The sequence below is a fragment of the Rhyacophila brunnea genome, unplaced genomic scaffold, assembly GCF_057557595.1.
Source record: "Rhyacophila brunnea isolate RB1 unplaced genomic scaffold, BYU_Rbru_1.0 scaffold_19, whole genome shotgun sequence".
Classification (NCBI taxonomy): domain Eukaryota; kingdom Metazoa; phylum Arthropoda; class Insecta; order Trichoptera; family Rhyacophilidae; genus Rhyacophila; species Rhyacophila brunnea.
In genome coordinates this window covers 20,001-32,500 of record NW_028232848.1, presented here as the reverse complement: position 1 = coordinate 32,500, position 12,500 = coordinate 20,001, and positions in this window count along the sequence as shown.

Sequence of the window (12,500 nt, the reverse complement as noted above, 5' to 3'; positions counted from 1 at the left end):
AAATAAGTTCTATAAAAGTTCTGAGACTTAGAAGTTCTAGGATTTTGGAGCAAGTTAGGTTAGGTTATGTACTATAGAATTGGAGGAAAAAAGTTCTATATTTGTACTAAATAAGTTCTATAAAAGTTCTAAGACTTAGAAGTTCTAGGATTTTGGAGCAAGTTAGGTTAGGTTAGGTTAGGTTATGTACTATAGATTTGGAGGAAAAAAGTTCTATATTTGTACTAAATAAGTTCTATAAAAGTTCTAAGACTTAGAAGTTCTAGGATTTTGGAGCAAGTTAGGTTAGGTTAGGTTAGGTTATGTACTATAGAATTGGAGGAAAAAAGTTCTATAAATGTTCTAAATAAGTTCTATAAAAGTTCTGAGACTTAGAAGTTCTAGGATTTTTGAGCAAGTTAGGTTAGGTTAGGTTAGGTTAGGTTATGTACTATAGAATTGGAGGAAAAAAGTTCTATATTTGTACTAAATAAGTTCTATAAAAGTTCTAAGACTTAGAAGTTCTAGGATTTTGGAGCAAGTTAGGTTAGGTTAGGTTAGGTTATGTACTATAGAATTGGAGGAAAAAAGTTCTATAAATGTTCTAAATAAGTTCTATAAAAGTTCTGAGACTTAGAAGTTCTAGGATTTTGGAGCAAGTTAGGTTAGGTTAGGTTAGGTTAGGTTATGTACTATAGAATTGGAGGAAAAAAGTTCTATATTTGTACTAAATAAGTTCTATAAAAGTTCTAAGACTTAGAAGTTCTAGGATTTTGGAGCAAGTTAGGTTAGGTTAGGTTAGGTTATGTACTATAGATTTGGAGGAAAAAAGTTCTATATTTGTACTAAATAAGTTCTATAAAAGTTCTAAGACTTAGAAGTTCTAGGATTTTGGAGCAAGTTAGGTTAGGTTAGGTTAGGTTATGTACTATAGAATTGGAGGAAAAAAGTTCTATAAATGTTCTAAATAAGTTCTATAAAAGTTCTGAGACTTAGAAGTTCTAGGATTTTGGAGCAAGTTAGGTTAGGTTAGGTTAGGTTAGGTTATGTACTATAGAATTGGAGGAAAAAAGTTCTATATTTGTACTAAATAAGTTCTATAAAAGTTCTAAGACTTAGAAGTTCTAGGATTTTGGAGCAAGTTAGGTTAGGTTAGGTTAGGTTATGTACTATAGATTTGGAGGAAAAAAGTTCTATATTTGTACTAAATAAGTTCTATAAAAGTTCTGAGACTTAGAATTTCTAGAAATTTGGAGCTAGGTTAGGTTAGGTTAGGTTAGGTTATGTACTATAGAATTGGAGGAAAAAAGTTCTATAAATGTTCTAAATAAGTTCTATAAAAGTTCTGAGACTTAGAAGTTCTAGGATTTTGGAGCAAGTTAGGTTAGGTTATGTACTATAGAATTGGAGGAAAAAAGTTCTTTATTTTTACTAAATAAGTTCTATAAAAGTTCTAAGACTTAGAAGTTCTAGGATTTTGGAGCAAGTTAGTTTAGGTTAGGTTAGGTTATGTACTATAGATTTGGAGGAAAAAAGTTCTATATTTGTACTAAATAAGTTCTATAAAAGTTCTAAGACTTAGAAGTTCTAGGATTTTGGAGCAAGTTAGGTTAGGTTAGGTTAGGTTAGGTTATGTACTATAGAATTGGAGGAAAAAAGTTCTATAAATGTTCTAAATAAGTTCTATAAAAGTTCTGAGACTTAGAAGTTCTAGGATTTTTGAGCAAGTTAGGTTAGGTTAGGTTAGGTTAGGTTATGTACTATAGAATTGGAGGAAAAAAGTTCTATATTTGTACTAAATAAGTTCTATAAAAGTTCTAAGACTTAGAAGTTCTAGGATTTTGGAGCAAGTTAGGTTAGGTTAGGTTAGGTTAGGTTATGTACTATAGAATTGGAGGAAAAAAGTTCTATAAATGTTCTAAATAAGTTCTATAAAAGTTCTGAGACTTAGAAGTTCTAGGATTTTGGAGCAAGTTAGGTTAGGTTAGGTTAGGTTAGGTTATGTACTATAGAATTGGAGGAAAAAAGTTCTATATTTGTACTAAATAAGTTCTATAAAAGTTCTAAGACTTAGAAGTTCTAGGATTTTGGAGCAAGTTAGGTTAGGTTAGGTTAGGTTATGTACTATAGATTTGGAGGAAAAAAGTTCTATATTTGTACTAAATAAGTTCTATAAAAGTTCTAAGACTTAGAAGTTCTAGGATTTTGGAGCAAGTTAGGTTAGGTTAGGTTAGGTTAGGTTATGTACTATAGAATTGGAGGAAAAAAGTTCTATAAATGTTCTAAATAAGTTCTATAAAAGTTCTGAGACTTAGAAGTTCTAGGATTTTGGAGCAAGTTAGGTTAGGTTAGGTTAGGTTAGGTTATGTACTATAGAATTGGAGGAAAAAAGTTCTATATTTGTACTAAATAAGTTCTATAAAAGTTCTAAGACTTAGAATTTCTAGAAATTTGGAGCTAGGTAGGTTAGGTTAGGTTAGGTTAGGTTATGTACTATAGAATTGGAGGAAAAAAGTTCTATAAATGTTCTAAATAAGTTCTATAAAAGTTCTGAGACTTAGAAGTTCTAGGATTTTGGAGCAAGTTAGGTTAGGTTAGGTTAGGTTAGGTTATGTACTATAGATTTGGAGGAAAAAAGTTCTATATTTGTACTAAATAAGTTCTATAAAAGTTCTAAGACTTAGAATTTCTAGAAATTTGGAGCTAGGTTAGATTAGGTTAGGTTAGGTTATGAACTATAGAATTGGAGGAAAAAAGTTCTATATTTGTACTAAATAAGTTCTATAAAAGTTCTAAGACTTAGAAGTTCTAGGATTTTGGAGCAAGTTAGGTTAGGTTAGGTTAGGTTAGGTTATGTACTATAGATTTGGAGGAAAAAGTTCTATATTTGTACTAAATAAGTTCTATAAAAGTTCTAAGACTTAGAAGTTCTAGGATTTTGGAGCAAGTTAGGTTAGGTTAGGTTAGGTTATGTACTATAGATTTGGAGGAAAAAAGTTCTATATTTGTACTAAATAAGTTCTATAAAAGTTCTAAGACTTAGAAGTTCTAGGATTTTGGAGCAAGTTAGGTTAGGTTAGGTTAGGTTATGTACTATAGAATTGGAGGAAAAAAGTTCTATATTTGTACTAAATAAGTTCTATAAAAGTTCTAAGACTTAGAAGTTCTAAGATTTTGGAGCAAGTTAGGTTAGGTTAGGTTAGGTTAGGTTATGTTCTATAGATTTGGAGGAAAAAAGTTCTATATTTGTACTAAATAAGTTCTATAAAAGTTCTGAGACTTAGAATTTCTAGAAATTTGGAGCTAGGTTAGGTTAGGTTAGGTTAGGTTATGTACTATAGAATTGGAGGAAAAAAGTTCTATAAATGTTCTAAATAAGTTCTATAAAAGTTCTGAGACTTAGAAGTTCTAGGATTTTGGAGCAAGTTAGGTTAGGTTATGTACTATAGAATTGGAGGAAAAAAGTTCTATATTTGTACTAAATAAGTTCTATAAAAGTTCTAAGACTTAGAAGTTCTAGGATTTTGGAGCAAGTTAGGTTAGGTTAGGTTAGGTTATGTACTATAGATTTGGAGGAAAAAAGTTCTATATTTGTACTAAATAAGTTCTATAAAAGTTCTAAGACTTAGAAGTTCTAGGATTTTGGAGCAAGTTAGGTTAGGTTAGGTTAGGTTAGGTTATGTACTATAGAATTGGAGGAAAAAAGTTCTATAAATGTTCTAAATAAGTTCTATAAAAGTTCTGAGACTTAGAAGTTCTAGGATTTTTGAGCAAGTTAGGTTAGGTTAGGTTAGGTTAGGTTATGTACTATAGAATTGGAGAAAAAAAGTTCTATAAATGTTCTAAATAAGTTCTATAAAAGTTCTGAGACTTAGAAGTTCTAGGATTTTGGAGCAAGTTAGGTTAGGTTAGGTTAGGTTAGGTTATGTACTATAGAATTGGAGGAAAAAAGTTCTATATTTGTACTAAATAAGTTCTATAAAAGTTCTAAGACTTAGAAGTTCTAGGATTTTGGAGCAAGTTAGGTTAGGTTAGGTTAGGTTATGTACTATAGATTTGGAGGAAAAAAGTTCTATATTTGTACTAAATAAGTTCTATAAAAGTTCTAAGACTTAGAAGTTCTAGGATTTTGGAGCAAGTTAGGTTAGGTTAGGTTAGGTTAGGTTATGTACTATAGATTTGGAGGAAAAAAGTTCTATATTTGTACTAAATAAGTTCTATAAAAGTTCTAAGACTTAGAAGTTCTAGGATTTTGGAGCAAGTTAGGTTAGGTTAGGTTAGGTTATGAACTATAGAATTGGAGGAAAAAAGTTCTATATTTGTACTAAATAAGTTCTATAAAAGTTCTAAGACTTAGAAGTTCTAGGATTTTGGAGCAAGTTAGGTGAGTTAGGTTAGGTTATGTTCTATAGATTTGGAGGAAAAAAGTTCTATATTTGTACTAAATAAGTTCTATAAAAGTTCTGAGACTTAGAATTTCTAGAAATTTGGAGCTAGGTTAGGTTAGGTTAGGTTATGTACTATAGAATTGGAGGAAAAAAGTTCTATAAATGTTCTAAATAAGTTCTATAAAAGTTCTGAGACTTAGAAGTTCTAGGATTTTGGAGCAAGTTAGGTTAGGTTAGGTTAGGTTAGGTTATGTACTATAGAATTGGAGGAAAAAAGTTCTATATTTGTACTAAATAAGTTCTATAAAAGTTCTAAGACTTAGAAGTTCTAGGATTTTGGAGCAAGTTAGGTTAGGTTAGGTTAGGTTAGGTTATGTACTATAGATTTGGAGGAAAAAAGTTCTATATTTGTACTAAATAAGTTCTATAAAAGTTCTAAGACTTAGAAGTTCTAGGATTTTGGAGCAAGTTAGGTTAGGTTAGGTTAGGTTAGGTTAGGTTATGTACTATAGAATTGGAGGAAAAAAGTTCTATAAATGTTCTAAATAAGTTCTATAAAAGTTCTGAGACTTAGAAGTTCTAGGATTTTGGAGCAAGTTAGGTTAGGTTAGGTTAGGTTAGGTTATGTACTATAGAATTGGAGGAAAAAAGTTCTATATTTGTACTAAATAAGTTCTATAAAAGTTCTAAGACTTAGAAGTTCTAGGATTTTGGAGCAAGTTAGGTTAGGTTAGGTTAGGTTATGTACTATAGATTTGGAGGAAAAAAGTTCTATATTTGTACTAAATAAGTTCTATAAAAGTTCTAAGACTTAGAAGTTCTAGGATTTTGGAGCAAGTTAGGTTAGGTTAGGTTAGGTTAGGTTATGTACTATAGATTTGGAGGAAAAAAGTTCTATATTTGTACTAAATAAGTTCTATAAAAGTTCTAAGACTTAGAAGTTCTAGGATTTTGGAGCAAGTTAGGTTAGGTTAGGTTAGGTTATGTACTATAGAATTGGAGGAAAAAAGTTCTATATTTGTACTAAATAAGTTCTATAAAAGTTCTAAGACTTAGAAGTTCTAGGATTTTGGAGCAAGTTAGGTTAGGTTAGGTTAGGTTAGGTTATGTTCTATAGATTTGGAGGAAAAAAGTTCTATATTTGTACTAAATAAGTTCTATAAAAGTTCTGAGACTTAGAATTTCTAGAAATTTGGAGCTAGGTTAGGTTAGGTTAGGTTATGTACTATAGAATTGGAGGAAAAAAGTTCTATAAATGTTCTAAATAAGTTCTATAAAAGTTCTGAGACTTAGAAGTTCTAGGATTTTGGAGCAAGTTAGGTTAGGTTAGGTTAGGTTAGGTTATGTACTATAGAATTGGAGGAAAAAAGTTCTATATTTGTACTAAATAAGTTCTATAAAAGTTCTAAGACTTAGAAGTTCTAGGATTTTGGAGCAAGTTAGGTTAGGTTAGGTTAGGTTATGTACTATAGATTTGGAGGAAAAAAGTTCTATATTTGTACTAAATAAGTTCTATAAAAGTTCTAAGACTTAGAAGTTCTAGGATTTTGGAGCAAGTTAGGTTAGGTTAGGTTAGGTTAGGTTATGTACTATAGAATTGGAGGAAAAAAGTTCTATAAATGTTCTAAATAAGTTCTATAAAAGTTCTGAGACTTAGAAGTTCTAGGATTTTGGAGCAAGTTAGGTTAGGTTAGGTTAGGTTAGGTTATGTACTATAGAATTGGAGGAAAAAAGTTCTTTATTTGTACTAAATAAGTTCTATAAAAGTTCTGAGACTTAGAAGTTCTAGGATTTTGGAGCAAGTTAGGTTAGGTTAGGTTAGGTTATGTACTATAGATTTGGAGGAAAAAAGTTCTATACTTGTACTAAATAAGTTCTATAAAAGTTCTAAGACTTAGAATTTCTAGAAATTTGGAGCAAGTTAGGTTAGGTTAGGTTAGGTTATGTACTATAGAATTGGAGGAAAAAAGTTCTATATTTGTACTAAATAAGTTCTATAAAAGTTCTAAGACTTAGAAGTTCTAGGATTTTGGAGCAAGTTAGGTTAGGTTAGGTTAGGTTAGGTTAGGTTAGGTTAGGTTAGGTTAGGTTAGGTTAGGTTAGGTTAGGTTAGGTTAGGTTAGGTTAGGTTAGGTTAGGTTAGGTTAGGTTAGGTTAGGTTAGGTTAGGTTAGGTTAGGTTAGGTTAGGTTAGGTTAGGTTAGGTTAGGTTAGGTTAGGTTAGGTTAGGTTAGGTTAGGTTAGGTTAGGTTAGGTTAGGTTAGGTTAGGTTAGGTTAGGTTAGGTTAGGTTAGGTTAGGTTAGGTTAGGTTAGGTTAGGTTAGGTTAGGTTAGGTTAGGTTAGGTTAGGTTAGGTTAGGTTAGGTTAGGTTAGGTTAGGTTAGGTTAGGTTAGGTTAGGTTAGGTTAGGTTAGGTTAGGTTAGGTTAGGTTAGGTTAGGTTAGGTTAGGTTAGGTTAGGTTAGGTTAGGTTAGGTTAGGTTAGGTTAGGTTAGGTTAGGTTAGGTTAGGTTAGGTTAGGTTAGGTTAGGTTGGGCTGTAGGTACGTGATAATTGTTATGTTACATTGGTTGGTTACATTATATCTTATCACATTGTAATATATTGTTATATAAAACTTATAAGAAGTTATAATAAATATATATATTTAATTATAAATAACTTGTTAGAAAATTTATATATCTTGTTAGAAGTTTTACTTGTTAGAAATATTAATAAATATATTATTAAATACAATTAACTTGTTAAATATTATAATAAACTTGTTTGAAGTTATAATAAATATGTTATAACTTGTAATAATACTTGTTAGATATAATAATAAATATATTAACAAATATGTCAACTATATTTGCATATAAACTTGTTGGAAATTGTTTTAAATTTATGTGAAATTTTATTAAACTTGTAGAAACTCAAAGAGATTGCTCATAGAAATTATAATAAATATATTATATATTTATCAACATATAAACATTTGAGAAAATATATTAATCCTCTTAGAAATTATGTTAAATTTATTGGAAATTTCATTTAACTTGTAGACACTCAAAGATATTACTCAAAGAAATTAAAATAACAATATTAGAAGCTTATGTACTGTTTTTTTTACATATAAACATCTAAGATATTGCATTAAAATTATTAAAATTTTCATTAAACTTGTAGAAACCCTAAGATATTATTCATATAAATTATAAAAAAAATATTAGATATTTTTCAACTATATTTACATATAAATATTTTAGATATTACATTAAAATTATTGGACTTTTCATTAAACTTGTAGAAACCCAAAGATATTATTCATATAAATTATAATAAAAAAAACATTAGATATTTATCAACTATATTTACGTATAAACATGTCAGATATTTTATTAAACTTAAATAATTTATATTGAGTAACTTAGTAAATTATATTAACTACATAAACAGTTTAGAAATTATATTAACTATGTCATAAATAATATAAACTAAGTTATATTGTCATTATAATCATATCATAAATGATTATAATATCATTTAATATGATATGAAAATTAGTCTTGAAAAAAACCTTGAGGCAATCATATAGAATATAATATACATGTTGAAATGTTTAATTTCCAACACTTGATAGTAAGTAATATTTCTAATTAATATAATAATTAATGTGAATTTAAATGTGTTGTTATTTTATTTTATCTAAATAATATAACAACATTTATCATTAACATGTTAGAGTATCCCTGTAGGCAGTCAGGGTTACTCGATCCATTATTTTTTTTATGTAAATACTCGCTACCTCACGATATGTCACTTTGACGTTTCGACGCTATGATATTATTTATCTAACTTTAATGCTCTCGTAAACCTTTAGAATGCTATTTGAGTGATCATTTAATGTTCAATGGTATCAAGCGATATCTAATTATATCACATAAGGTAAAACAAAATGAAATCGAGGAACATTATGCGCTTATGATTTTCACCTGTCAAAAATTGTACGCGATATCTCGCGGAGTTAATGTGATTGACGAAAGCGAGTATCTATTGAAATTGCCGATGGACAGTTATGAGATAGCACGATCACGAAGCGGCTTTAACCTAATAATGTATATCTATCTTATAAACAAGGTTAATATAATCATAAGTTAGGTATGCGTGCGAATGACAGTCGATGTTTTCGGAGAGCATCGAGGAGGCTCAGTATGGATAATGCATCATATAGGAACACAATAGCATATATTATGTGTGTGGTCTTCCGATCATTACGTATGTCTTTTTATACAGTGATTGTTGATTTAATAGTGCATCAATCGAATGTCAAATGCAAAAGCTAGATTAGGAATAGCATCTACACATAATGCACACAATAGCAATCGAGACGGGTGGTGAATGCAATAATAAGGTGTCTACCTATATTATATTCTCTCATACGATAATAATTATTGTTGAATCGATTGTCAAATGCAATTTTATAGTTAGGTTATGATGTGTCAAATGAGTTCGATCAGAGACAAACAGATGTCCCGCCATCTGTGCGCGCTTACTTGAATTAATTTAAGACACGTGAACAAGCCGTTTCAAGTATTTCTCAAGAGATGTCGTCAGTATTGCGGATACGGAAATACTTAACAGTCAATATAAAACTAATCGGTTATGTATTCTCAAAATTCAGCCTGCCATTAATTATTGTTTAATAGTTAATAATAATATAATTAAACTTTAATAATTGTATCTAAATATGCTTTGATAAATTTATTTATTTATTTATTTACAGGGCAATAATAATTTATTATGTATAGGTCAACATCGATCGCAAATGTCAGTTTGACATATTCATTTACGCGAGGCAGATTAGAATGAATAATTTTATTATTTAAAGCAAGCATCTATCGATATGGGGGACGTAACCAAATATAAGGATATTATAATTATAAGATAGGTAGGTAGGTATGAAGATGAGAGTCGAAGTATTCGACCGACACGACAATGACAATCGTCGACATAATCTGACGTCTACGAACATTGAAATGAATAAGCAGGTACTATAAGATGGGTAACGTATAATAAATATCATCTATGCAATTCTCTCATATAGGTACATATAGGTACAATAATTTATTGTTGAATCGTAATGCATGAGATAATGCATCATAATGATATTTTAGGTTAGTATGCAAATGACAGCTGTGATGTCCGATGTAAATTGAAATGAATAAGTATTTAAAGCAATCGTATGACAATCATACAGTAATAAATTGTCGATCGGATTGTCAAATAATGCAATCGACGACGGATACAATGTCAATGTGTCAAGTCATCTCGTTTAGCGACACACAGATGTCGCCGTCGCTCACAATTTGAATAAGCACGGCGAGCGCTGACCATAAATATAGAGAGAAGGGGCGCGGTCACACCTCTAGTGTCTATGCTTTCGGGGAGGTATCTCAAAATAGCCAGCGAATGACGAGGCGAAGTGGCGATGCGCGCGTCGCATATATATTCGAAAACTCGGCGCCTCCAGGAAGATCGGCGATATGTTATTGTTGAAATTTGAAAAATAAATGCCGCGAGCACCGTTCGCGATTGTGTCATTTTGCCCACACGATAGCATATCTCGCTTTAATTAACCTCTTCTTTTACGGTCTCTTTTTGACCGACCTTGACTCGCGTTGTATTCGTTTGATAAATATCGAAATACGGCGGACGCGTAAGCTGACGTGTCAAAATTTTGTATGGCCGATCGATCGCCGGTTAAGTCAAGAGTCACATGTTAAAGGTCGATCCGTCACCGAGTTGATGCGCCCGCGGGCATATAACGCCCCACAGAAGGGTTTCACACGATATTCTGGAAGTTAGGGCGAAAACTGGAAAAGTTTTTTTTTTTTGGAAACATTCTCGCGTATGCAAGGCCGTATCCCACCATTCACAGAGATCGGACGTCTGCTCGGCCTATTATTTTTCATGTATTTTTGATTTTTCATAGGTTCATCGACTGAATGCGGTATGACGTTATTGCGTCTTCGTACATGTCTTATTATACTGGGAGGTTGCGTTTTCAAGGCTGTTCTGATGTAATGTCTTGATATTTTGTCTGTCGACAATGAACAATATAGGTAGGTAGGTAGGTATTTCGTATCCATCAAACACCTCGAAACATTGCTGTATTTATGCATCACTCCAGCGGTCATGGGCATGATTACCCGCATATAATATAATATTAATATTAATATTAATCTTAATCTAGATCTATCATAATGACATCGGAATATATATCTAGGAAGATAATATGGTGACATCATAGCTATATTTATGCATTATTCCCGCCGCCTTAGGTATAATTACCTGTAAATTATATTATTAATCTATCGAACGGGCGGGCGGGTATAATTAATAGTCATGAGGGAAACGGAGCATTAGGCGGCCACCTAGGTGGGTATTATATTTTATCCTTCATCAGGCAGGCGCCAGCCAGACGGATCAGGCCGTCGGTCGTCTGGTGATAATTAAATTTATTATGGCATATTTTGCGAAGTAACCGTTCAATCCGCCAGGTGACAGCGGCGGCGGTGGCGCGAACGGAGGCTAAATTCAAATTTTCCTAGATGATTTTCGCAAAAACGCCGAGAATATTGATTTTTCCGGCTCGATATTGACATTACGGCTTCAGTATGACCGTTCGCCGTGTAATCTATCATTTTAAATGCGCTCGATTCGCTTCGATCCGAAGTTTATTTCATTTCTCTCATTCTCCCGTCCGAGAGCGCTATGACTCGGTATAGCGCAAAGGCGAGAGGAACAAGACACTTTTGCAATCCAATTTAACTATCTTATTAGAGGACGGAAAACGTTTAAACTCTGGATTATGTCAATGCGTATCGTCATAAGCGTTCACGCACCGCGGTCGCACGCATCGTCGGCCGCAGTCGACGACAATTAATATTATAAGATCCTAGAATAGCCGATTACTGCAGATCCGACTTAAGTTCAGTAAACGGGCCGTTAAAAATCGGAAATCGCTGTCAGGGTTCCGCATATTATGACGCGGTGAATTATCAAATTGTACGAGATACATTTCGCATTAATCTTGTCAAAATCTTTCGTCAATTCAGAAGACCGGTCACCGAAGACACGGCCGGCATCACAATTTAGAAATTGGTTTTTCTTCTAATCGGGAGATCTAATACTCAATTATGAACGATTATTTATCACGAACTCGAGTATATATATTTATATATTATACGATTCATCAATATTTAGGTAGGTAGGTAGGTAATCTGTAACGGGGGATACACGATCATTCTTCTTTTTCGAGACGCATATTTCACCCGACAGATGGCAGCGCGCAGCGACGCGCCCACGTGACTTCTCGCGCGAAGCGTGATGCGATTCGAATTCAAGGCTACGGATTATACTTTATATGTCTATTTATCCCGCTTCATATTGACATTGCCGCATAAATATATTCATCGGGCGTGTCACTTATCATTTTAAATGCACCCATTTCACGTGGTTTCGAGATTTATCAAAGTTATCGGGAAAGTCGGTCAACGCTCAGCTACGTTATACAAAGTCATAGCGACTCTGTAATCGGCATAACTCTGCAAACTTTTAAACTGACCCGTCAAAAGACGAGCGGCGTTCAAACTTCGGAATATGCAAGTGATTATCGTCCGAAACGGGTCTGCGTCGCGACCGCACACTCTTCGGGCCCCCTCGGACCGCGAAAATCATTTTCAAATCGGCTTATGAAAAAGTGTACTGCGGACGTGACTTTAGGAGGCTTCATAATGTCCGTCGTACGGGAAATCGAGAGATTCGATACCCGCTCGATTATTATGAGTGTTAAATATTATCGCGGACGTTATTTACGCCGTGTCGTTCGCGCATTCGGCCGTCGGATGAAGTATTACCCGGTTTTGTTATTTTCAATATGTGACGTTTAAAAATCGACGGTGCGACGCAAAATTCTAAAATCACCACGATAAATAATCACATGGATAATAGAATTTTATAAAATAGTTTTAAGATTTTTAACTGTCGATAAAATTTTCCCGGATTTTTCCCCACTTTTTACGAATGACGTTTAAAAATCACAGGTGACTCGTAAAATTTCAAAATCACCGCGATAAATATTCGTGTATATT